Source organism: Trachypithecus francoisi, unplaced genomic scaffold (assembly GCF_009764315.1).
Source record: "Trachypithecus francoisi isolate TF-2019V2 unplaced genomic scaffold, Tfra_2.0 Lachesis_group12, whole genome shotgun sequence".
In the NCBI taxonomy this organism is placed as follows: domain Eukaryota; kingdom Metazoa; phylum Chordata; class Mammalia; order Primates; family Cercopithecidae; genus Trachypithecus; species Trachypithecus francoisi.
In genome coordinates, this window is record NW_022681457.1 from 53,409,082 (window position 1) to 53,433,187 (window position 24,106).

The 24,106-nt window shown below is 41.8% G+C and overlaps 1 long non-coding RNA gene and 2 pseudogenes across 2 annotated transcripts in view; all 3 read left to right on the forward strand.

The window, feature by feature from the left end:
* LOC117093725 overlaps window positions 1-24,106 on the forward strand; it is a 433,995-nt pseudogene that overhangs the window by 5,115 nt on the left and 404,774 nt on the right. The window lies entirely within an intron of this gene.
* Window positions 5,309-24,106, forward strand: part of LOC117091324 — a 31,643-nt pseudogene continuing 12,845 nt past the window's right edge.
* Window positions 7,814-14,758, forward strand: LOC117093766. Its single transcript, XR_004441229.1, has 3 exons — window positions 7,814-8,218; window positions 10,147-10,278; window positions 14,739-14,758. It is a non-coding gene; the product is annotated as an uncharacterized LOC117093766 (long non-coding RNA).

Consider the following 24,106-nt stretch of genomic DNA (forward strand, 5'->3'; position numbering starts at 1 on the left):
CAGCATGTTCTTAGGGGGGACATAACATGGTTTTGTGTGTTGACTCAGACTGAGGATAGCTCAAAGTTCAAGAGCTTGAGGGAGGGAGATACTCTTTTTTTTTTTTTTTTTTTTTTTTTTTTTTTTTTTTTTTGAGGAGGAGTCTCGCTCTGTCGCCCGGACTGGAGTGCAGTGGCCGATCTCAGCTCACTGCAAGCTCCGCCTCCTGGGTTTTTTACGCCATTCTCCTGCCTCAGCCTCCCTAGTAGCTGGGACTACAGGCGCCTGCCACCTCGCCCGGCTAGTTTTTGTATTTTTAGTAGAGACGGGGTTTCACCGTGTTAGCCAGGATGGTCTCGATCTCCTGACCTCGTGATCCGTCCGTCTCGGCCTCCCAAAGTGCTGGGATTACAGGCTTGAGCCACCGCGCCCGGCCGGAGATACTCTTAAGTAAAGTTTAATTTAAAAATATTTAATTTTAAGCCAGGTTGGTGGCTCACGCCTGCAATCTCAGCACTTTGAGAGGCCGAGGCAGGCAGATCATCTGACGACAGAAGTTTGAGACCAGCCTGGTCAACATGGTGAAACCCTGTATCTATTAAAAGTACAAAAATTATTGGGAGGCTGAGGCGGGGAGTTCGAGACCAGCCTGGCCAACATGGAGAAGCCCCATCTCTACTAACAACAACAACAAAAAAATTAGCCAAGCATGGTGGTGCATTCCTGTAATCCCAGGTACTCAGGAGACTGAGGCAGGAGAATTGTTTGAACCTTGGAGGTGGAGGCTGCAGTGACCTGAGATTGCACCATTGCACTCCAGCCTGGGCAACAAGAGCCAAACTCTGTCTCAGAAAAAACCCAGAAAACAAAAAGCTGGTTATGGTTTTGGTCTCCTGTAATCCTAGCTAGTCTGGAGGCTGAGGCAGTAGAATTACTAGTACCGGGGAGGTGGAGATTGCAGTAAGCCGAGATCACACCACTGCACTCCAGCCTGGGAGGCAGAATGAGACTCCATTATTTAAAAAAAAAAAAAAAAAAAAAAAGGGTATGTTTTATTTCAACCACTGAAGACAAATTCAGCTGATTTTTTTTAATGACAGACAGGAGAAACGGCCGGGCACGGTGGCTCACACCTGTAATCCCAGCACTTTGGGAGGCTGAGACGAGTGGATCACGAAGTCAGGAGATTGAGACCATCCTGGCTAACACGGTGAAACACTGTCTCTACTAAAAAATACAAAAAAAAAAAAAAAAAAAAAAAAAAAAATTAGCCGGGCATGGTGGTGGGTGCGTGTAGCCAGCCTGGGCAACAGAGTGAGACTCTGTCTCAAAAATAGATAAATAAATAATCATCTAGGTGTCTTTGAGGCATTTGAGGATGTCCAGAGCAGAATTGTGTTAGGCTGACAAGTGTGGCTAATTCTGCTTCTGTCTCAGTGTAAGAGAAATGAGTCTTGTGTTTGTTCATCTCCTCATACAAGCAGTGTCTTTGGTTGGTATCCAGATGAGAGTTTCTCCAGTTTCCTGGTACTTGGATGATAAACAAGGAGGAGATCTGGAGACCCAAACAGATAAACTAGTTGTTTCCATTTCTTATGGCCATTATAAAAATGCATGAAGCAGGCCGGGCGCGGTGGCTCAAGCCTGTAATCCCAGCACTTTGGGAGGCCGAGATGGGCGGATCACGAGGTCAGGAGATCGAGACCATCCTGGCTAATACGGTGAAACCCAGTCTCTACTAAAAAATACAAAAAACTAGCCGGGCGACGAGGCGGACGCCTGTAGTCCCAGCTAGTCGGGAGCCTGAGACAGGAGAATGGCGTAAACCTGGGAGGCAGAGCTTGCAGTGAGCTGAGAGCCGGCCACTGCACTCCAGCCTGGGCGGCAGAGCAAGACTCCGTCTCAAAAAAAAAAAAAAAAAAAAATACATGAAGCAGTCATGGTTCCTACAATCCAGAAATTTTTAGTCTAGACTAGCAACTGGATAAATAGTTGAATTATGCATCATACGATTGGTATAATATATAGATATGTCCACAACCTTGAGCTTTATTTCGGCCACTTTATATTGGTGTGACTTCTGATGTCTGCACCTAAAGGGATATTTATAAATGGAAGAATTGTTATATATACATATATATTTTAAGATGGAGTCACTGTCCCCCAGGCTGGAGTAAAATGGCATGATCTCAGTGCACTACGCCCTCTGCCACCCTGGTTCAAGCAATTGTCCTGCCTCAGCCTCCTAAGTAGCTGGGATTATGGGTGTCTGCCACAACACATGGCTGATTTTTGTATTTTTGGTACAGAGAGGGTTTCACCATATTGGTCAGGCTTGTCTCAAACTCTTGACCTCATGATCCACCCACCTCAGCCTCCCAAAGTGCCGGGGGTTACATGCGTGTGCCACCATGCCTGGCTGTATAATTTCTGTTCCTTTTACCTTGCTAAGTGTACATATTTATTTTCTAATAAGATTACTGTAGAGAGACGGGGCACAGTGGCTCACACCTGTAATCCCAACAGTTTGGGAGGCTGAGGCAGGTGGATCACAAGGTCAGAAGTTCAATACCAGCCTCCCAATATGGTGAAACCTGTCTCTACTAATAATGCAAAAATAGGCGGGCATGGTGGTGTACACCTCTAGTTCCAGTTACTAGGGAGTCTCAGGCAGAAGAATCAATTGAACCCTGGAAGCAGAGGTTGCAGTGAGCTGAAATCATGCCACTGCACTCCAGCCTGGGTGACAAAGTGAGACTCCGTTTCAAAAAAAAAAAAAAAAAATGCCCTAGAAAACCTTCAGGGATTTGCTTACATTGCATATTAATATATAGTATAAAGTTGATAGGGCAGTAGTTAGAAAAGATTAAAATTACAGAAACTCTGGGATTTAAGATCTGATTCACCCTTTTTGGAGGCCTTATTTAGGTCTGACCCTACCCTGGACTCTTGTCTCACAGAACTGATGAGAAGAGATCAGAGTTTTGGCTGTGAATCCTGCTGCCTTTTTAGAGCTGGTGTTCACAAGTTCCTGAAACCCAAAAGCAGAAAAATGGGAACAATGAAGTGTGTATTGTAGGGTCTTAGTTTTTAAATGTTCTATTGAAACCAGTGCTTGCAGAGCATTCTATTTCACAACTTGTTTCTTTTCCTGCAGATCCAGCAGTTGCTCTGCAAGTCACAAAAATGTAAATATGAACAATAACATTTACACTAAACTATATTAAACTCTTTATTTCTATATCTCTTTCATCTGACTATATTTAGCTTTTTTTTTTTTTTTTTGAGATGGAGTCTCGCCCTGTCACCCAGCCTGGAATGCAGTGGCACGATCTGGGCTCACTGCAAGCTCTGCCTCCTGGGTTCACGTCATTCTCCTGCGTTAGCCTCCCAAGTAGCTGGGACTACAGGCGCCCGCCACCACGCCTGGCTAATTTTGTTTTTGTATTTTTAGTAGAGATGGGGTTTCACCATGTTAGCCAGGATGGTCTCAATCTCCTGACCTCGTGATCCGCCTGCCTCGGCCTCCCAAAGTGCTGGGATTACAGGCGTGAGGCACCATGTCTGGCCTATATTTAGCTTTAATTATTTTAAAAAAATTTTAAAAATTGATAACAGAGAAACAGAAGAAGAAATAAAAATGCTGGGCCCTTTATCTAAATCCTGGACATTATTAAACCCTTAATACTAGCTCCTAGGGTGTTATGAGAATTTAACCACATAATGCATTGTGCCCAGCGCAGTGCTCTGCATGACACTGTTGAGCACATATTACCTGCTTAATAAACATTGCATTAGTACATGGGTACATGTTTTTTAAATACAGGCTTATTTAGACCTTGCTGCCTCTGTTTCCTCTATAAACTTTAAAAGCCAGCAAAGAATATAAATCTTTAGGATGGAGATGGGTTGTCCTTGTTTGTACCAGAAGTATTTGGTTACGACAAGAGTGCTAAGGGTAAGGGACTCTGTGTTGTGCCTGCTTCTCTAACTGATGCTAATAATGAGCCCAGGGAGAGCAACATCAGCATTGACAGGGAACTCGTTTCAAACAACCATTCCTGGGCCCTTTTCAAGACTCCAGAATTATATTACATAAAGTGGGGCCAAAATTACCAAGTGACTTATAAGCTCATTAAAGCTTGAGAGGCAATGCTTAGCTTAGAGGTGATCAGCCCAGGCTTCTCATTAGGATCACATGGCCAACTTGCAGAAATCTCTTGTGTCCTCCCCACAGCTTCTGTTTATTGTTCTGGGTGGAAGCATCCATGTTGCTTTAATGAAGGGCCTCATGTGGCTCTAATGGGAGGTCAGAATCAAGTATGAGGGTTTCAAAATACATTCATGAGAGTTAAGTTCCACCTTTGGACTAAAGGGTGGTCACAGGGCCTGTTCTGTTTGAATTTGGTAGGGACAGGTCACTGTGGTGCATATTTCCATTACTGTAGCAGAAATTACTGGTTTCTGTGGCAGGGGAGGGCACCTGAGGATGGAAAAGAGATACTTATATTTTTATTTTCATGGAGCAGCTCATTGTTTCTGAGTCTCTTTGTTTTAAAGGACAGAAATGGGTGGGCTTTTTCTGACAGGTGATGTCATGCTAGCAGGTAAACATGTGGTACTGACACGTTTAAAGGCATATTTTCAAGCTAGAGGTGTAATTTGTTCAGAGAATCTCATCTGAGAAAAAATTCCAGAGAAAAATGGGAAAAAAAAAAGGCTTTTCTTCAGGTAAACATGTCTCAGATGGAGAGCTGTGTCTGCTCTGCCTCCTGGACTGCCATGCATTTAGTAGTCACAAAACTTTACTTCTCTGCTTGTGTTTTTCCTCCATAATGAGTTTGGTTTAACTACTTGTTAAAATTCTTTTTTTTTTTTTTTTTTTGAGACGGAGTGTCGCTGTGTCGCCCAGGCTGGAGTGCAGTGGCGCGATCTCGGCTCACTGCAAGCTCCGCCTCCCGGGTTCCCGCCATTCTCCCGCCTCAGCCTCCGAGTAGCTGAGACTACAGGCGCCCGCAACCGCGCCCGGCTAGTTTTTTGTATTTTTAGTAGAGGCGGGGTTTCACCGTGTTAGCCAGGAGGGTCTCGATCTCCTGACCTCGTGATCCGCCCGCCTCGGCCTCCCAAAGTGCTGCGATTACAGGCTTGAGCCACCGCGCCCGGCCTAAAATTCTTATGATAGTCAAGAGTCTCTGAAAAATATTTCTTTCCTATATCCCAGAGCCTTCTCTACATTCTCTACATCATAGCTTCTTATATGCCATGAAAATTTCTCAGCAGGAATTTATGACCCGCAATATTAAAAATGTTCCCTTTGCGGCTGTTGAACATGGAAAGAAGTGGATACTCAAGATTTCTATTGGGGAAAACTGTGGTCCTTAGTAAAGATGGTGTACATGTAATGTTTAGGCTCCATCTGTATGTTCCATTAGCTCTATGCAGAACAGGGTTAGGAAAATGCTTATTTAGGCTGAGCACGGTGGCTCACACCTGTAATCCTAGCACTTTGGGAGGCCAAGGCAGGTGGATCACCTGAGGTCAGGAGTTTGAGACCAGCCTGACCAACATGGTGAAACCCCATCTCTACTAAAAATACAAAAAAAAAAAAAAAAAAAATAGCCGGGCGTTGTGGTGTGTGCCTGGAATCTCAGCTACTTGAGAGGCTGAGGCAGGAGAATCAATTGAACCTGGGAGGCGGAGGTTGTGGAGAGCCAAGATTGTACCATTGCACTCCAGCCTGGATGACAAGAGTGAAACTCCATCTCAAAAAAAAAAAAAAAAAAAAAAATGCTTATTTAAATGGGATGGCATTATGGCGTTTATTACCCAGAAATTCTGAAAAAAATTATTAGGAGATACCTGCTCTCTAGGGTGCTAAATGAAGCCTACTTAAAATTACTACTAAAAATTACAGAACATAGGAGTTATCTGTGTTTTGAAGTTTGCATAAATTCAGACTATAATTTACTTTTTTCGGGAGGAATATTTCAACAGTGATGCTGTGTTCGTCTGTGTGCATTAGCACAAAATAAAAATTTGTCCTAATGAAATTAATAATGATTCAATTGGTGAAATAGCTCTCTGATTTTTTTTCACTATAGAGTTAATTATTTTTCTCTGTATTATTAAGTATGTTTATGCAGCTGACATGCATAAACCATCACATTCAATCTGGTAACTATCCTTTTTTCTTATTTTTTTCTACATATTTTTCTTTGGAAAATGAAGACTCTTAACTGTTTGCAGGCTACAAAAAGTGGGAAAAATATTGGTGCTTCCACTTCCTGGATGTTTGACAACATGTCCTTCTTGGGCCCAAAACACTGGCATTACTGATGAGCTTGTTAGAAGTTCAAAAAATTGGCCGGGCGTGGTGGTCCACACCTATAATCCCAGCACTTTGGGAGGCCGAGGTGGGCGGATCACCTGAGGTCAGGAGTTTGAGACCAGCCTGACAAAAATGGAGAAACCCCATCTCTACTAAAAATACAAAAAAAGAAAAAAAAAATTAGCCAAGCATGGTAGCGCATTCCTGCAATCCCAGCTACTCAGGAAGTTGAGGCAAGAGAACTGCTTGAACCTGGGAGGTGGAGGTTGCGGTGAGCCAAGATTGCACCATTGCACTCCAGCCTGGGCAACAAGCATGAAACTCCATCTCAAAAAAATTAAAAATAAATAAATAAATCAGACTTCATTCCAGATCTTCTGGGGAAAAAAAAACCTGCATAAGAAGGTCTTCAGCTTTTTGTACATATTAAAATTTGAGAGATGCCTTCTAATTCAATATGCCTTTTCCATCTGAAAAATATTCAGAACTCATTCCATATGATGTAAATATAGCACTCAAAAATGTACATGTTCATGTTCATGCCTTTACTTTTATACTTTATTATCTAGAAAAATATCACATATGAACTGATGTTGTCTATCTTACGCAGCTGTTTTTTCTCAGAGTTAGAGAATACATTAGAGAATATTTCTGTGTTGAAAATTTATTGGTTGATGTTAGTCGGTCCTATAAGTCAGAACCAATTGTCTTTACTCTCTCATTTCACCTTAAGTCAAATTAAAAATTCCACCCATGGCCACTTGGTGAAAATGTGTGTGCGTGTGTGTTTTCCAGAGACCATTGCAATTTTGAGATGTAGCCATAGAATTCTCTCTGGAGGAGTGGCATTGCCTGGACACTGCACAGTAGAATTTATATAGGGATGTGAAGTTTCAGAACTACAGAAACTTGGTCTTCCTTTGTGAGTATAACTTTAATACATAATTCATAGTATACTCTAAAAGTTTTATTTCTCTTTTTTTGTGGAATGCTTTTTAGTATTTTCTTCTTTGCATAAAAGTTTCAGATGCCCTTTTTCCAGAAAATCTTCAGGATTCTTTCATTTAGAAGACCATTTCTTCAAGATGTTTCATCTTAATCCAAACTGTAAACATTCCTCAGCTGAGCGTATTCTTCACTCTAAATTAGTGGTAATTCCAAAAATTTACTGGCATAAAATATTGCTTCCCCCACTTGAAAATCTAATTGCCATCACCAATTATTGATTCAGGAGTACCAGGTAGTAAAATTCAGAAATCTAAAAAGTGAAAGTTTTCTTTTTGTTTTTTGTTTTTGTTTTTTTTTTTTTTGAGGCGGAGTCTCGCTCTGTAGCCCAGGCTGGAGTGTAATGGCGCGATCTCCGCTCACTGCAAGCTCTGCCTCACGCATTCACGCCATTCTCCTGCCTCAGCCTTCCGAGTAGCTGGGACTACAGGTGCCCCCCACCACACCTGGCTAATTTTTTGTACTTTTAGTAGAGACGGGGTTTCGCCATATTAGCCAGGATGGTCTGAATCTCCTGATCTTGTGATCCGCCTGCCTGGGCCTCCCAAATTGCTGGGATTACAGGTGTGAGCCACCGTGCCGGGCCAAGTGAAAGTATTTTCTAAATATTTAGAACTTTCTATTATGAATTAGTATTTTGGTATTAATTTACTAGAATATTTTATCACATTCTCTCTGCTTAGCACATTACTAGCTTGTAATTGGAGAATATGAGCAAGATTCATGGTATTAATTTTTATTAAACAGATATTGTTGTCAAAGAAAAAAACCTTTCACTATGAAGAGACATGAGATGATTGCCAAATCCCCAGATAGGTGGAGTGAAAATGAATACAACAGGCTGGGTGCGGTGGCTCGCGCTCCTAATCCCAGCAGTTTGGGACTCCTAGGTGGATGGATTACAAGGTCAGTAGTTTGAAACCAGTCTAACCAACACGATGAAACCACGTCTCTACTAAAAATACAGTAATTAGCCAAGCGTAGTGTCATGCGCCTATAATCCCAGCTACACAGGAGGCTGATGCAGGAGAATCGCTTGAACCCAGAAGGCGGAGGTTGCAGTGAGCCGAGATTATGCCACTGTGCTGCATTATGGGCGACAGAGCAAGACTCCATCGAAAAAAAAAAAAAAAGAAGAAGAAAATGAATACAACAGACGACACAGATAAGAGGTCTCAAAGTCAAAGAGAAAGTCAGTCCTTCCCAAAGTGATTTGGAAAGCTGTGTTTCGAAGGAAATTGTTCGTGGGGAGCTGGGGTTTTTTGTTTGTTTGTTTAATTTGGTTCTCACAAAGGGGCATCTTCTGTCTTATGCTTTTAAATAAGGATTCTACTTTTCTTTCAGTGAGCTTCTTTCAGATTCACAGTGAGAGCCAAAGTCCTCTTCATGGCATGTAAGAAACTGCACAATTTGGCTGCTTCTACAATGTTTTCTGGAGACACAAATATCTGCATGATTTTGAGAAACTAACACTATTTTTTTAAGTTCTCTTTTTGTGTCAAGTCTGAAATGTGTGAGAGTAGTAGTTTCTGTTGCATTTTTTGAGTTCGTTTTTCTGCATAGTACATTCTGTTTTTATTAATATATAGTCTTGAAATATAGTTTGAAATTATAAGTATGATATCCTCCTGCTCTGTTCCTTTTCCTCATGATTGCTTTGACAATTCAAAGTTTATTTTAGTTTCATGTAAATTTTAGAATTGTATTTCCATTACTGTGAAAAAAACTGCAATTTTGATAGGAAGTTTATTGAATCTATAGATTACTTTGGATAATATGGTACTTTAATAATATTTATCATTTCAATCCATAGACAAAATACTTTAAAATTTACTTAGATCTTCTCTAATTTTTTAATTTTTTCTTTATTGTAAAGATTTTTTCCCTCCTTGGTTAATTTTTTCCTCAGAAATTTATGATTTAATGCTTTAGAAAATATGATTTTTGCTGGGCACAGTGGCTCATGCCACTGTGATCCAGGGAGGGAGATCCACAACTCCCTCCCCGGATCTCAAATCTCTCTTAGAGCTAGGCACTTATTTTGGAGATAGAGTCTGGTACATAACCCAGGCTGGTCTCAAAATTTTGGCCTGAAGCAGTTCTCCAAACTTTAATGTACCATGTAGCTGTCATTACAGGTGTGAGCCATAATCCCAGCACTTTGGGAGGCTGAGGCAGGCAGATCACGAGGTCAGGAGATCGAGACCATACTGGCTAACATGGTGAAACCCCGCCTCTACTAAAAATACAAAAAAATAGCTGAGCATGGTGGCATGCGCCTGTAGTCCCAGCTACTTGGGAGGCTGAGGCAGAGGAATCACTCGAACCTGGGAGGCAGAGGTTGCAGTGGGCCTAGATTGCACCACTGCACTCTAGTCTGGGGTCAGAGCTAGACTCCGTGTCAAAGAAAAAAAAAAAAAAGGAAAACTAATAATGGTAAAGTATGCCAGGATTGAATATCTTCCCAGTATTGTTTTCCCCAAGCCCATTTCTTCATAATTAACCATTTATTTCGTTGTCACTGGGGCAGTGAGCCGAGATAGTGTCATTGCATTCCAGCCTGGTGAGAGAGTGAGACTCAGTCTCAAAAAAAAAAGAAAAGAAGATTCTTTTCTTCCTCTATTTTATTAGATAGTTTAAGTGTATGAAACCATACATACACTTGTATGTTAATTTTATATTTTGCTAATTTACTGAGTGTATTTATTAGTTTAGACAGGTTTTAATGTACTGTTTATGGTTTTTTTAAATATAAGATTGTATGATCTACAGACAGCAGCATTTGAATTATTTTTCTTTAATTTCAATGGATTTTTTTTTATTTCTTTGACTAGTTCTTCTGCCACATACTTCCAGCACTAGATTAAAATAGAAGAATTGACAGTGGGCACAATGTAGTTTTGTATTGGTGTCTGAATTTGATGGAGCAAACACCTCTTCAAGTTTTCATATACTGATTTTACAAGGTAAAGATCTTCTTTTATTGGGCCCTTAGTGTGACTAGATCTTCTCTGGATTTGTAGTGAAGAGGGGTTGTAGTTTGGTCGCAAGGCTGGGTATGCACTAGGGCCCACCTTTAGTTGGCATGGTACAGGGACTTGGGTAGTTGTAATTCCCATTTTATTTTTGAACAGACTGCAAATTCTTCAGGACTTTGCTCCACAGAACACAAACTGGGGCATGTTTTTGCAGTCGGGTTTGCATATGGTGGGCCTTATATCAGGATGTGGATGAGTATGTTTTTCACTGAGTACCAGAAAGTATTTCCTCAGGTAACTGTTTGGGATTCTTTACAGGCAGAACTGACCATAAACTGTGGTTCAGGTAACTGAAACTGAGTCATTGAACTGCTTCAGGAACCACAGTAAAAGCCAAGGTCTGCAGGCCTGCCTACGTGGCTGTAAATGAGTGCCTTCCTCCGAGTCTCTGGAATGGCTGGACCTCTCCCAGACCGTGGCTGGGAGGAGTTTGGGATGATTAGAGAGTAAGTTCAGAATTCTCAGTGGGACCAAGTTGGGTGAACCCTATCCTGTTTGTAGCCAAGAACAGGGGTCCTGTAGTTTTTCACCTGTATGAGGGTCTGCCTTCTGAGTAGAACACCTCTCAATGTTAAGCTTTAATAGCATTTCACAACTCCCTCCCTGGATCTCAAATCTCTCTTAGAGCTAGGCACTTATTTGGAGATAGAGTCTGGTACATAACCTAGGCTGGTCTCAAAATTTTGGCCTGAAGCAGTTCTCCAACTTTAAAGTACCATGTAGCTGTCATTACAGGTGTGAGCCATAATGCCTGGTTCTGTCATAAAGGCATTTTTGTCAGGGATGGCTGGCAATTTTTTGCTGTAAGGGAATATAAAAACAGGGGACTTTTAATCTTTTCATCTTACTGATGGCACTCTCCCTATACATTTTTACTCTCTGTTTTCTTTTTTTATTTTTATTTTTATTTATTTATTTATTTACTTATTTTTGAGAGGGAGTCTTGCTCTGTCACCCAGGCTGGAGTGCAGTGGCGCAATCTCAGCTCACTGCAACCTCCGCCTCCTGGGTTCATGCTATTCTCCTGCCTCAGCCTCCCCAGTAGCTGGGATTATGGGTGCCCGCCACCATGCCTGGCTAATTTTTTTTATTTTTAGTAGAGATGGAGTTTCACCATGTTAGCCAGGATGGTCTGGATCTCCTGACCTCGTGATCTGCCCACCTCAGCCTCCCATAGTGCTGGGATTACAGGCGTGAGCCACCATGCCCAGACTTTACTCTCTATTTTCTATTTCAATTTTTTTTATTTTTTAAAATTTTATTTATTTATTTATTTATTTATTTATTTATTTATTTTTGAGATGGAGTCTTGCTCTGTCACCCAAGCTGGAGTGCAGTGATGCAATCTTGGCTCATTGTAACCTGTGCCTCCTGGGTTCAAGCGATTCTTCTACCTCACTCTCCTGAGTAGCTGGGACTACAGGTGCATGCCACTATGCCCAGCTAATTTTTTGCATTTTTAGTAGAGACAGGGTTTCAGCATGTTGGGCCAGCTGGTCTCAAACTCCTGACCTCATGATCTGCCCGCCTAGCCTTCCAAAGTGCTGGGATTACAAGCGTGAGCCACCGTGCCCAGCCTCATTTGTTTTTGAGATAGGGTCTTACTCTGTCAACAAGGCTGATTTGCACGGCTCACTGCTGCCTGAACCTCCCAAACTCAGATGGTCCTCCCATTTCAGCCTCTCAGGTGTCTGGGTTAAAAGTATGTGCCATCACACCCAACTAGCTTTTTTGTATTTTTTTCTGGAGACAGAGTTTTTTCATGTTGCCCAGTCTAGTCTTGAACTCTTGGGATCAAGTGATCAGCCTACCTTGGCCTTGCAAAGTCCTAAGATTACATTTCATTTTATTAAGTAGTTTAATTAATTCATATTTAAAATAATTGCTTAAAGGAATGAAGTTGTTATTACCAGTTATATTGTTATTGTTTTGTGTGTTTCTAGTAGTTATATTTTTCTCATTTCCTGTTTGACTTTCTTAATTTTCGTTTAATTTTGTACTGCCGTGCTTTGATTATATTTTATTTTCCCTTGCATACTTTCTTTCTTTTTTTTTTTTTTTTTTTTTTGAGATGGAGTCTTGCTCTGTCAACCGGGCTGGAGTGCAGTGGCTGGATCTCAGCTCACTGCAAGCTCCACCTCCTGGGTTTATGCCATTCTCCTGCTTCAGCCTCCCGAGTAGCTGGGACTACAGGCACCTGCCATCTCGCCCGGCTAGTTTTTTGTATTTTTTAGTGGAGACGGGGTTTCACCATGTTAGCCAGGATGGTCTCGATCTGCTGACCTCGTGATCCACCCGTCTCGGCCTCCCAAAGTGCTGGGATTACAGGCTTGAGCCACCGCGCCCGGCCCTCATTTGTTTTGAGATAGGGTCTTACTCTGTCAACAAGGCTGATTTGCACGGCTCACTGTTGCCTGAACCTCCCAAACTCAGATGGTCCTCCCATTTCAGCCTCTCAGGTGTCTGGGTTAAAAGTATGTGCCATCACACCCAACTAGCTTTTTTGTATTTTTTTCTGGAGACAGAGTTTTTTCATGTTGCCCAGTCTAGTCTTGAACTCTTGGGATCAAGTGATCAGCCTACCTTGGCCTTGCAAAGTCCTAAGATTACATTTCATTTTATTAAGTAGTTTAATTAATTCATATTTAAAATAATTGCTTAAAGGAATGAAGTTGTTATTACCAGTTATATTGTTATTGTTTTGTGTGTTTCTAGTAGTTATATTTTTCTCATTTCCTGTTTGACTTTCTTAATTTTCGTTTAATTTTGTACTGCCGTGCTTTGATTATATTTCATTTTCCCTTGCATACTTTCTTTCTTTTTTTTTTTTTTTTTTTGAGATGGAGTCTTGCTCTGTCAACCGGGCTGGAGTGCAGTGGCTGGATCTCAGCTCACTGCAAGCTCCACCTCCTGGGTTTATGCCATTCTCCTGCTTCAGCCTCCTGAGTAGCTGGGACTACAGGCACCCGCCACCTCGCCCAGCTAGTTTTTTGTATTTTTTAGTGGAGACGGGGTTTCACCGTGTTAGCCAGGATGGTCTCGATCTCCTGACCTTGTGATCCACCTGTCTCAGCCTCCCAAAGTGCTGGGATTACAGGCTTGAGCCACCACACCCGGCCCCTTGCATACTTTCTGTACATCTTTGTAATCATCTTGAAAACTGGAGATTACATACATCTTAAAGTTAAAACATATATTTTAATCTCACAACAACTTCAAATGAATACAAAACTATGCCTCTATATTTTCCAGTTTGTTGATATTAAAATAATAATTATTATAGTAATAATTATTATTTATTATTATTTTGAGATGGAGTCTCCGTTGCCTAGTCTGGAGTGCAGTGGCCTTATCTCAGGTAACTGCAAACTCTGCATCCCGGGTTCAAGCAATTTTCCTCAGTCCCCTGAATAGCTGGGATCGTAAGTGCCCACCACATGCCCAGCTAAATTTTTAAAAAATTTTTAGTAGAGACGGGGTTTCACCATGTTGGCCAGGCTGGTCTGGAATTTCTTGACCTCAAGTGATATGTCCATCTTAGCTTCCCAAAGTCCTGGGATTGCAGGCATGAGCCACCACACCCAGCCTGTGCCATCATTTTGATATAAAGAATTCTAGTTGGAGAGCTTTATATTTACATATGTTTTTATGACACTGTCCAGCATCATTTTATGCTTCAACATAATGGACACATTTTAACATTTCTGTATTTTTATACATAGAGTCCCATTATGTTGCTCAGGCTGATCTCTAACTGTTCTCAAGTGATGTGGCTGCTTTTGGCTTCCTAAAGATGTATAATTATAGGTATGAGCCACTGTGCCTGAGCCTTGTATAGTATTTTTGTTTATTTATTTTTTACTTTTTTTTTTTTTTTTTTTGAGACAGAGTCTTGCTCTTGTAGCCCAGGCTGGAGTGCAGTGGCACAATCTTGGCTCACTGCAACCTTTGCCTCCCAGGTTCAAACGATTCTCTTGCCTCAACCTCTCTCCTGTGTAGTTGGGGTTACAGGTGCAGGCCACCAGGCCTAACTAATTTTGTTTTGTAGTTTTAGTAGACATGGGGTTTCACCATGTTGGCAGTACTTATCTCTACTAAAAATACAAAAAAATTAACTGGTCATGGTGGTGGGCACCTGTAATCTCAGCTACTCAGGAGGCTGAGGCAGGAGAATTGCTTGAACCCAGGAGGCAGAGGTTGCAGTGAGCCGAGGTCACACCACTGCACTCCAGCCTGGGCAACAAGAATGAAACTCTGACTCAAAAAAAGCAAAACAAGACAAAAACAAAAACTAATACCCAAATCCAAAAAAATGTTCCAACATTAGCCTTTGAAAACTGCCTGTGATTCATGCTGACTCACACACCTCCCTCCTCCTCATCCCTCAGAGAATGTGCAAGAACTATCCCCCCAGTCTTAGGACACATGGCCAGAACCAGACATGGTGACATGCTGGAGTTGGGCCTGATTCACAGACCTTGGAACCCATAAGAAGGAATGGTAGAATCTGGAACTGAGGAAGCCCCAGCAACTCCAGACTTCACAACCCTTTAACTGGACTGACAGGAAGACCAAAGGCAAAGTTGAGACATCTGGAGGGTAAAAACCACCCTTGAATATCAGAATCATTGGAATTCCATGTCCACAGCCCTCTCAAAGCATGGATAGAGAAACTCAACAAAAATACACAAAAAGTTCAGGATACACCAGAGTTTCTCATTCAGGAGCTCATTTTATTCCTGGAGGATCATTGTGGGCAGGTGTAGGGGAATATCTTGAAATTGCATATGGCAGGTCTAATAGCAATAGACTATATTAAAGTAGATCTTATTTGTACATTAAGAAACTACATTGGGCTGCTTGGAGTTAGGGGCTGGATCTGACGTGAGGCCAGGAGAAGCCTCGGCAAAGGTCACATGACCTTCATGCTCCTTTTACTTCAAAACATGAACAAGGACTGTGCCCTTGCTTTCCATTCCTCAGGTGGGGACAGGAAGTGGAAACCCATGCAGACGCTAAAGATAGTTTGTTTTGCAGGCACGATAAGAAGAACTACAGAGGAAGAACCTACTGCAGATGTTTCCCAGGAGAAGCATCAGCAAAACTGAAAGGTAATGGGAGAATCTTGTGCCTCGGAGGGTCTTTCCCATGGATCCCTGCTTAGTTGCCTTTCACAGGTCCCCTGCTTTGCCCTCTGTCCTGACCCCAGGTGATCCACCTGCCTTGGCCTCCCAAAGTGCTGGAATTACAGGCATGAGCCACCGTTGTGCTAGGCATTTCATATAAATCCAGGGAATTATGGGACAGTTCGTAACCACCTGCCAGGGTGTTATGAGGATAAATTCACATTATGTTGTCTTTCCAGCACAGTGCTCTGTAGTGTGCTTCTGAGCACACAGCGCATGCTCCATAAACATCGCATTCATGCGTGTGCGCATGTTATTTTGCAAATGTAGACTTACTCAGACATGAGCTGCCTTCTCCAGCCTCTGTAAAGTTTAAAGAACCAGCAGAGAATGCCATGTTTTAGGATGGTGATTGGTGGTTTTTATTTTGGACCGAAAGCATTTGTGTTGTGAGAAGAGTATGGGTTTAAGGAACTGTGTGCTGTGGCGCTTTGTCCAGTTGAGTGCTGTTATAAGTGATCTAGGGCAAGTAGGGTCAGCATTAGCTGTGAATGAAGCCAATCCATGGACCCCTTTCAAACCTGCAGAATCGGCAGGGCATGGTGGTTCATGCCTGTGATCCCAGCACTTTGGGAAGCCGAGGTGGACAAATTACCTGAGGTCAGGAGTTCAAGACCAGCCTGGCCAATATCGTGAAACCCCATCTCTACTAAAAATACAAAAATTAGCCATCCGGGTGTGGAAGTGGATGCCTGTAATCCCAGCTACTCGGGATGCTGAGGCAGGAGAATCACTTGAAACCGGGAGACAGAAGTTGTAGTGATATTGAGCCACTGCACTCCAGGGTGACAGAGTAAGACGTCATCTAAAAAAAAACACACACAAAAACAACCCTGTAGAATCAAATTAGACTGAGACTTGAAATACCAAATTAGTTCTCTGCACGTTAAATTTGAGAGGCAATTCTAAGCTCAGTAGATCTCAGCTAATCACATTCTAGTTAGGATTAAATGGCCAGTTTGGCTATGTGCGGTGGCTCACGCCTATAATCCCAGCAGTTTGGGAGGCCGAGGCAGGTGGATCACAAGGTCAGGCATTCAAGACCAGCCTTTCCAAGAGTGAAACCCCATCTCTACTAAAAATACAAAAATTAGCCAGGTGTGGTGGTAGGCACCTGTAATCCCAGCTACTCGAGAGGCTGAGGCAGAGAATTGCTTGAACCTGGCAGGCAGAAGTTGCAGTGAGCCAATATTGCACCACTGCACACCAGCCTGGAGACAGAGTGCATTTCAAAAAAAGAAAAAAGAAAAGAAATGTGGCCAGACACCATGTACCATTATATTTGCTTTCAGTATCACAGTCTATCTTCTAAAGAGAGACCTAGACTTTCTTCCCATTACCATAAAGAGTCTACTTTAGGCTGGGTGTGGTGGCTCATGCCTGTAATCCTAGCACTTTGGGAGGCCGAGGTGGGCAGATCACCTGAGGTCAGGAGTTCAAGACCAGCTTGGCCAACATGGTGAAACCCCGTCTCTACAAAAATACGAAAATTAGCTGGGCATGATGGTGAGTGCCTGTAATCCCAGCTACTGGATAGGCTGAGGCAGAAGAATTGCTTGAACCCAGGAGGTGGAGGTTGCAGTGAGCTGAGATCTTACCATTGCACTCCAGCTTAGACAACAGAGTGAGACTGTCTCGCTCTTGTGTCTCTGTATAGTTTTTTTTTTTTTTTTGAGACAGTCTCACTCTGTCACCCAGGCCAGAGTGCAGCGGTATGATCATGGTTCACGGCAACCTCCACCTTTTAGGTTCAAGCAATTCACATGCCTCAGCCTTCCTAGTAGCAGGGATTGCAGATGTGCACCATCATACTCAGCTAATGTTTGTATTTTTAGTAGAGACAGGGTTTTGTCATGTTGGTGTGGCTGGTCTTGAACTCCTGGCTTCAAGTGATAGACCTGGCTTGGCCTCCCAAAGTGCTGGAATTACAGGCATGAGCCACCGCACCTGTCTGTATATGTATATCTACATATCTTGTATCTTTATCTAAATCTAGAGAAAAAAGCATCTGAAAACACCTTGAAATTTGCTTTCAGTATAGCAGTTTATCTTCAAGTCAGATACCTGGTGTTTAATTTTCTTACCCAAAATGTCACTACTTGAGCAAACAAAACAATAAGATTCTATTTCTGCCAGGTGCGGTGGCTCATGCCTGTAATCCTAGCACTTTTGGAGGCCAAGGTGGGCGAATCACCTGACGTCAGGAATTCCAGACCAGCCTGACCAACATGGAGAAACACCAAAATAAGCTAAACAGCAAAATAAGCTGGGTGTGGTGGCATGTGCCTGTAATCCCAGCTACTCAGAAGGCTGAGGCAGGAGAATCCCTTGAACCCAGGAGGCAGAGTTTGCAGTGAGCCAAGATAACGCTGTTGCACTCCAGCCGGGGCAACAAGAGTGAAACTCTGTCTCAAAAAAAAAAAAAAAGAAAGAAAGAAAGAAAGAAATTCTATTTCTGTGTCATGTATTTGAAAATAAGAGCTCTAAAATTGAGGGAAGCTTTAAAAAGAATTATTTCTCATTTGCAAATTTGTGTTAAGGCCTTCAAGCTGAGGCCAGTTTATCTATGTTTTCACATTCACCAGAATAAGAAAGGCCATTTTTGACTTGGCGATAAATGACTCTCATGGCCTTAGTGCATTTTTGCTAACAGATGTGAGCAACAAAAACCAATTCTTTCTTTGAAAATATTAAATGCAGGCCGGGCGCGGTGGCTCAAGCCTGTAATCCCAGTACTTTGGGAGGCCGAGACGGGCGGATCACGAGCTCAGGAGATCGAGACCATCCTGGCTAACACGGTGAAACCCCGTCTCTACTAAAAAATACAAAAAAAAAAAAAAACAAAACTACCCGGGCGAGGTGGCGGGCGCCTGTAGTCCCAGCTACTCCGGAGGCTGAGGCAGGAGAATAGCGTGAACCCGGGAGGTGGAGCTTGCAGTGAGCTGAGATCCGGCCACAGCACTCCAGCCTGGGTGACAGAGCAAGACTCCATCTCAAAAAAAAAAAAAAAGAAAAAAATAAGAAAATATTAAATGCAGCAAGATGCAGGTCAGAGGATACCTCCATTCATTTGTATACTCTTATGGATAAAATTTAAAGGACAAATAAGATTTTGCATTTATTGAAGTTTTTCTTTACATTTCTATTAGTACAAAAATACATATTTATCCTTTGAAGTCCTATATCTTTATTCTGTATGCATTTGGAAAAAAAATGATAGCTTGATCTGTATGTAGATATAAATGGGGTAGATAGACAAACACACACACTGACCGGGCACAGTGGTTCACACCTGTAATCTCAGCACTTTGGGAGGCCGAGGCAGGTGGATCACGAGGTCAGGAGATAGAGACCATCCTGGCTAACACAGTGAAACCCCGTCTCTACTAAAAATACTAAAAAATTAGCTGAGCGTTGTGGTGGGAGCCTGTAGTCCCAGCTACTCGGGAGGCTGAGGCAGGAGAATGGCATGAACCCGGGAGGCGGAGCTTGCAGTGAGCTGAGATCCGGCCACAGCACTCCAGCCTGGGTGACAGAGCAAGACTCCATCTCAAAAAGAAAAAAAAAAAGAAAATATTAAATGCAGCAAGATGCAGGTCAGAGGATACCTCCATTTGTATACTCTTATGGATAAAATTTAAAGGACAATAAGATTTTGCATTTATTGAAGTTTTTCTTTACATTTCTATTAGTACAAAAATACATATTTATCCTTTGAAGTCCTATATCTTTATTCTGTATGCATTTGGAAAAAAAATGATAGCTTGATCTGTATGTAGATATAAATGGGGTAGATAGACAAACACACACACTGACCGGGCACAGTGGTTCACACCTGTAATCTCAGCACTTGGGAGGCCGAGGCAGGTGGATCACGAGGTCAGGAGATAGAGACCATCCTGGCTAACACAGTGAAACCCCGTCTCTACTAAAAATACTAAAAATTAGCTGAGCGTTGTGGTGGGAGCCTGTAGTCCCAGCTACTCGGGAGGCTGAGGCAGGAGAACGGCATGAACCCGGGAGGCGGAGCTTGTAGTGAGCCGAGATAGCGCCACTGCACTCCAGCCTGGGTGACAGAGCAAGACTCCGTCTCAAAGTAAAATAAAATAATAAAAACACATACATAAAGAATTATATGAGTTTGCCTATGTAGCTATTTATATATACAAAAGATATTCATCAACAAACATTTTAAATTTCCCAGCCTGCACTGAGGATGCAGATATAAAGTTATTCTCACCTGTATGGATCCATACCATCTCAGAATGGAACACAGCCATACAATGTTATGTTCAAACATCAACAAAGCTTCATGTTTAGGTGCATGGCCTGGGAAGTAAGTTTTTGGTAAAGCCATGTAAGACTCTAGTTTCAGCTTAGCGTTTCAGGGCCCTGCTTCCTTTCTCGCCGTTTGCCTATGTGATTCACATTTGCCATTTGGGTCCTGCCTGGATGCCTTCACTTTCCCAATTTAGCTAATTGACTTATATCCATCTAAGCTGATCATTAAACTCATCTGGGCTGCAGAAGCCCAGGGAAGGAAAACGACCTCTGACCTATTTATTCTGAGGCTTCTCTACAGGACATATGCAATAATGGAAACTATGTTGACATACCTATGTTACCCATTTTCCATGTATATGTTTATTTAGACACTTATATCTATATGTATTAAAAAAAAAAACTGACGAGTCGGCCAGAGGTGATTTTTATTTTCCATTCAGGCCAGGTAAATCCAATCAGCCATTAGCTCAGTGAAGATTTATCTAATCCAAGCCACACACCAAATCACGTTGTGCTAAATGTGAAAATGTTCTCATTACTGGGCACCAGGGTGTTTTAAATTCAGAGTCTACTCACAACAGCCCGTTGGGTTCTGTTCATTCAGCCAGAACCCTGCAGATATGCCAGTGGGCCTAACGTTTATCATAAGGAGCTGTGGCCTGATAAGAACCACCTTTGGTGCTTCAGTGCAGTGGCACTATCACCTGTTTGAAATGCAGCCGAGTAACATGTATCATTATATTTGCTTTTACTATCATAGTCTCTCTTCTAACAAGAAACCTAGGCTTTTGGCCAGGCGTGGTAGCTCACGCCTGTAATCCTATCACTTTGAGAGGCCAAGGTGGGTGAATCACTTGTGATCAGGAGTTTGAGACCAATCTGGCCAACATGGTGAAACCCCATCTCTACTAAAAATACAAAAATTAGCTGGGCATGATGGTGAGTGCCTGTAATCCCAGCTACTCGGGAGGCTGAGGCAGGAGAATCGCTTGAACTTGGGAGGTGTAGGATACAGTGAGCTGAGATGGTACCGCTGCACTGCAAGCCAGCGCGACAAGAGTGAAACTCTATCTCAAAAAATAAACAAATAAATAAGTTTTTTGTTTTTTCTGTACTGTGTTACTTTACTTAGCATAACATCGTTCAGGTTCATGAATGTTGTTGCAAACAACAAGACTTTCATATTTTTAAGGGTGGAATAGCATTTCATTGTGTACGTATGCCACATTTTTTTCTCCATTCACCTATTGATGGACACTTAGGTTGATTCCATGCCTTAGCTATTGTCAGTATTCCATTTTTTTTCTCTTTTACCTGTTTTTTTTTTGTTTGTTTGTTTGTTTGTTTGAGACAGTCTCATTCTATTGCCCTCGCTGGAGTGCAGTGGTGTGATCTCGGCTTACTGCAACCTCTGCCTTCCAGGTTCAAGTGATTGTCCTGCCCCAGCTTCCTGGGTTTAAGTGATTCCCCTGCCTCAGCCTCCCAAGTAGCTGGGATTACAGGCATGCACCACCATGCCCGGCTAATTTTGTATTTTTAGTATTTTCTCCACATTGAATTTTCTCCACATTGATCAGGCTTATCTCCAGCTCCTGACCTCAGGTGATCCACCCACCTCAGCCTTTCAAAGTGCTGGGATTACAGGCATGAGTCACCACACCCGACCAAAAGCCTAGGTTTCTTTCTATGTAAGCCTAGGTTTATTTCTATGTAAAGTGTAAAAAAATTTAAACTCATAGAAGTAGAGAGTACAATAATGAAAAAAAAAGAAAAATCCCCCATGGGGTTTTTTGTCTAGTTAAGAGAGTTTCTTCATGATCTTTCAGGGATTATATTTTCTTTCATCTTCTGCATCCTCCTGTTTTTCAGCCAATGGATGAAAAAAGTTACAGAGAAAACACACTTGCCTTTTATCCCACTTCACTTCTACTCACTATTAGTCAATGTGGTTACAGCTGAGAATAGCAGTTTTCTGGCAGGAAAACCACTTCTCAGCAATACACTGAAAAAAAGTAGAAATATTTTATAAAACTCTAATGGATTTTTAGAAAAATGAGCATGTGCATCAATAATTGTGGTAAAATAGATTCATTTTGTTAATTTCTATTGAACTCCCATAATATTTGATCAAAAGCTAGCAAATATACAGCATAAAAGGAATATTATTCTAAATAAGAATATTGCTAATGGTTACTTTGTCAATATAAGTAAAAATATAACCTCACACAGTCTCAGCTATGCTTGTATAACATCAAATGCTATTTTATATTTAAATTTTTATTTCATATAAGTATTCAATTTATATCACCCTCCTTTGCCATTTCAATGCCTTCTTCACTTTATGTCAAGGGAAAACAGGACAGCAGGTCCCAGGAAAGCACGTGCTGCTATTGCTACTTTTACAATGATCATGAAGTAGCATGTTTGGGTGCAGCTCACATGTCAAACAGTTATTTGGCTTAAAGTACCATTTTTCTATTTTTTTCTAAATTTACTGGTAATGTAGAATTCTTAGCTAAGATGACTATATCTTATTCAAATATGTTTTATGTTATTTCCTTGACATTTCAGTATCTGAATTATCTGGAATATTGAAATTTTCCATGAACCCAAATTGAGTAAACTATAGATAATTTTTTACTAAAAGCTTTTCTGAGGCAGAGTTAGATTTATAACATTTTATTATAGTATGGAAGAAGTGTATTAACCATGTTTTCAGTAATCACTCTGAACACAACATTCTCAGTTCCCAGCATGCACCCTGAGTCACTCAGGGGAAATTGGTGTCTCTATAAAAAGGCAGAAGAAAATACTGAGAAAACACTGCACAGCAATGCTTTCCACATGCACCTATTAGGATTTAATTAGACTGTTATTTGCCTGGCTAGATACTTACTGAATTTAGTCATACTATTTTTTAGCAGCTAATGGCATCTGTTACCTATTATTTTATACATTCGGTTTTTTGAAAAATAAATCTTTTGTTAATTTACTCTAAGTTGAGTCTACATTTATAATCCTCACTTTTTCAGTGTTAAAGCAAATGAGAGAAGAGCAATGTGTATATAAAGTGTGAATTTTCCTGCGTATCAAAATTCTTCGCTCATTGCCTTTGAAACCCTAGGAATTCACCTATAAAATACTCCCTTTGAATACTTTAGCCAGGATTTCAGATTTGAAGAGGTCAAAAACAATGATAGAGCAAAGCCAAAATCTTGTCTTTGTTTCTTAGTCATCTGGCCATTTCCAAACGCATGGCAATTATGCCAAGCCATTGAAAAGATGTGGTTTTGGGCCGGGCGCGGTGGCTCAAGCCTGTAATCCCAGCACCTTGGGAGGCCCAGACGGGTGGATCACGAGGTCAGGAGATCGAGACCATCCTGGCTAATACGGTGAAACCCTGTCTCTACTTAAAAATACAAAAAACTAGCCAGGCGACGAGGCGGGTGCCTGTAGTCCCAGCTACTCGGGAGGCTGAGGCAGGAGAATGGCGTAAACCCGGGAGGCGGAGCTTGCAGTGAGCTGAGATCCGGCCAATGCACTCCAGCCTGGGTGACAGAGCAAGACTCCGTCTCAAAACAAAAAAAAAAAAGCTCAAACCTGTAATCCCAGCACTTTGGGAGGCCGAGACGGGCGAATCACGAGGTCAGGAGATCGAAACCATCCTGGCTAACACGGTGAAACCCCGTCTCTACTAAAAATACTAAAAATTAGCCGGGCGAGGTGGCGGCGCCTGTAGTCCCAGCTACTCGGGAGGCTGAGGCAGGAGAATGGCGTGAACCCGGGAGGCGGAGCTTGCAGTGAGCTGAGATCCGGCCACAGCACTCCAGCCTGGGTGACAGCGCGAGACTCCGTCTCAAAAAAAAAAAAAAAAAAAAAAAAAAAAAAAAAGAAACTATCTACATAACCAATCATGCATTCAAGAAATATTCATGTGAAAGTGTTTACAGTTTAATCTTGAATTACAGTATAGTAGAATCCTCTATAGGTAGAAGTTAATTACTTATAAATTCATTGTTTTAATATGCAATGAGAACTTTCTTAAAAAGCTTTGTCACATTCTTTGTACTTGTAAGGTTTATGTTCCATATAAATTCTCATATTTAGTCAGAGTTGAGGGGTGGTCAAGGGCTTTCCCACATTCATCACATTCATAGGGTTTCTCTCCAGTATGAATTATCTTATGCTTATTAAGATATGAAAAACATTTAAAAGCTTTGCCACATTCTTCACTAGGTAGATTTTCTGTCCAATATGAATTCTCCTATGTTTATTAAGGTCTGAGG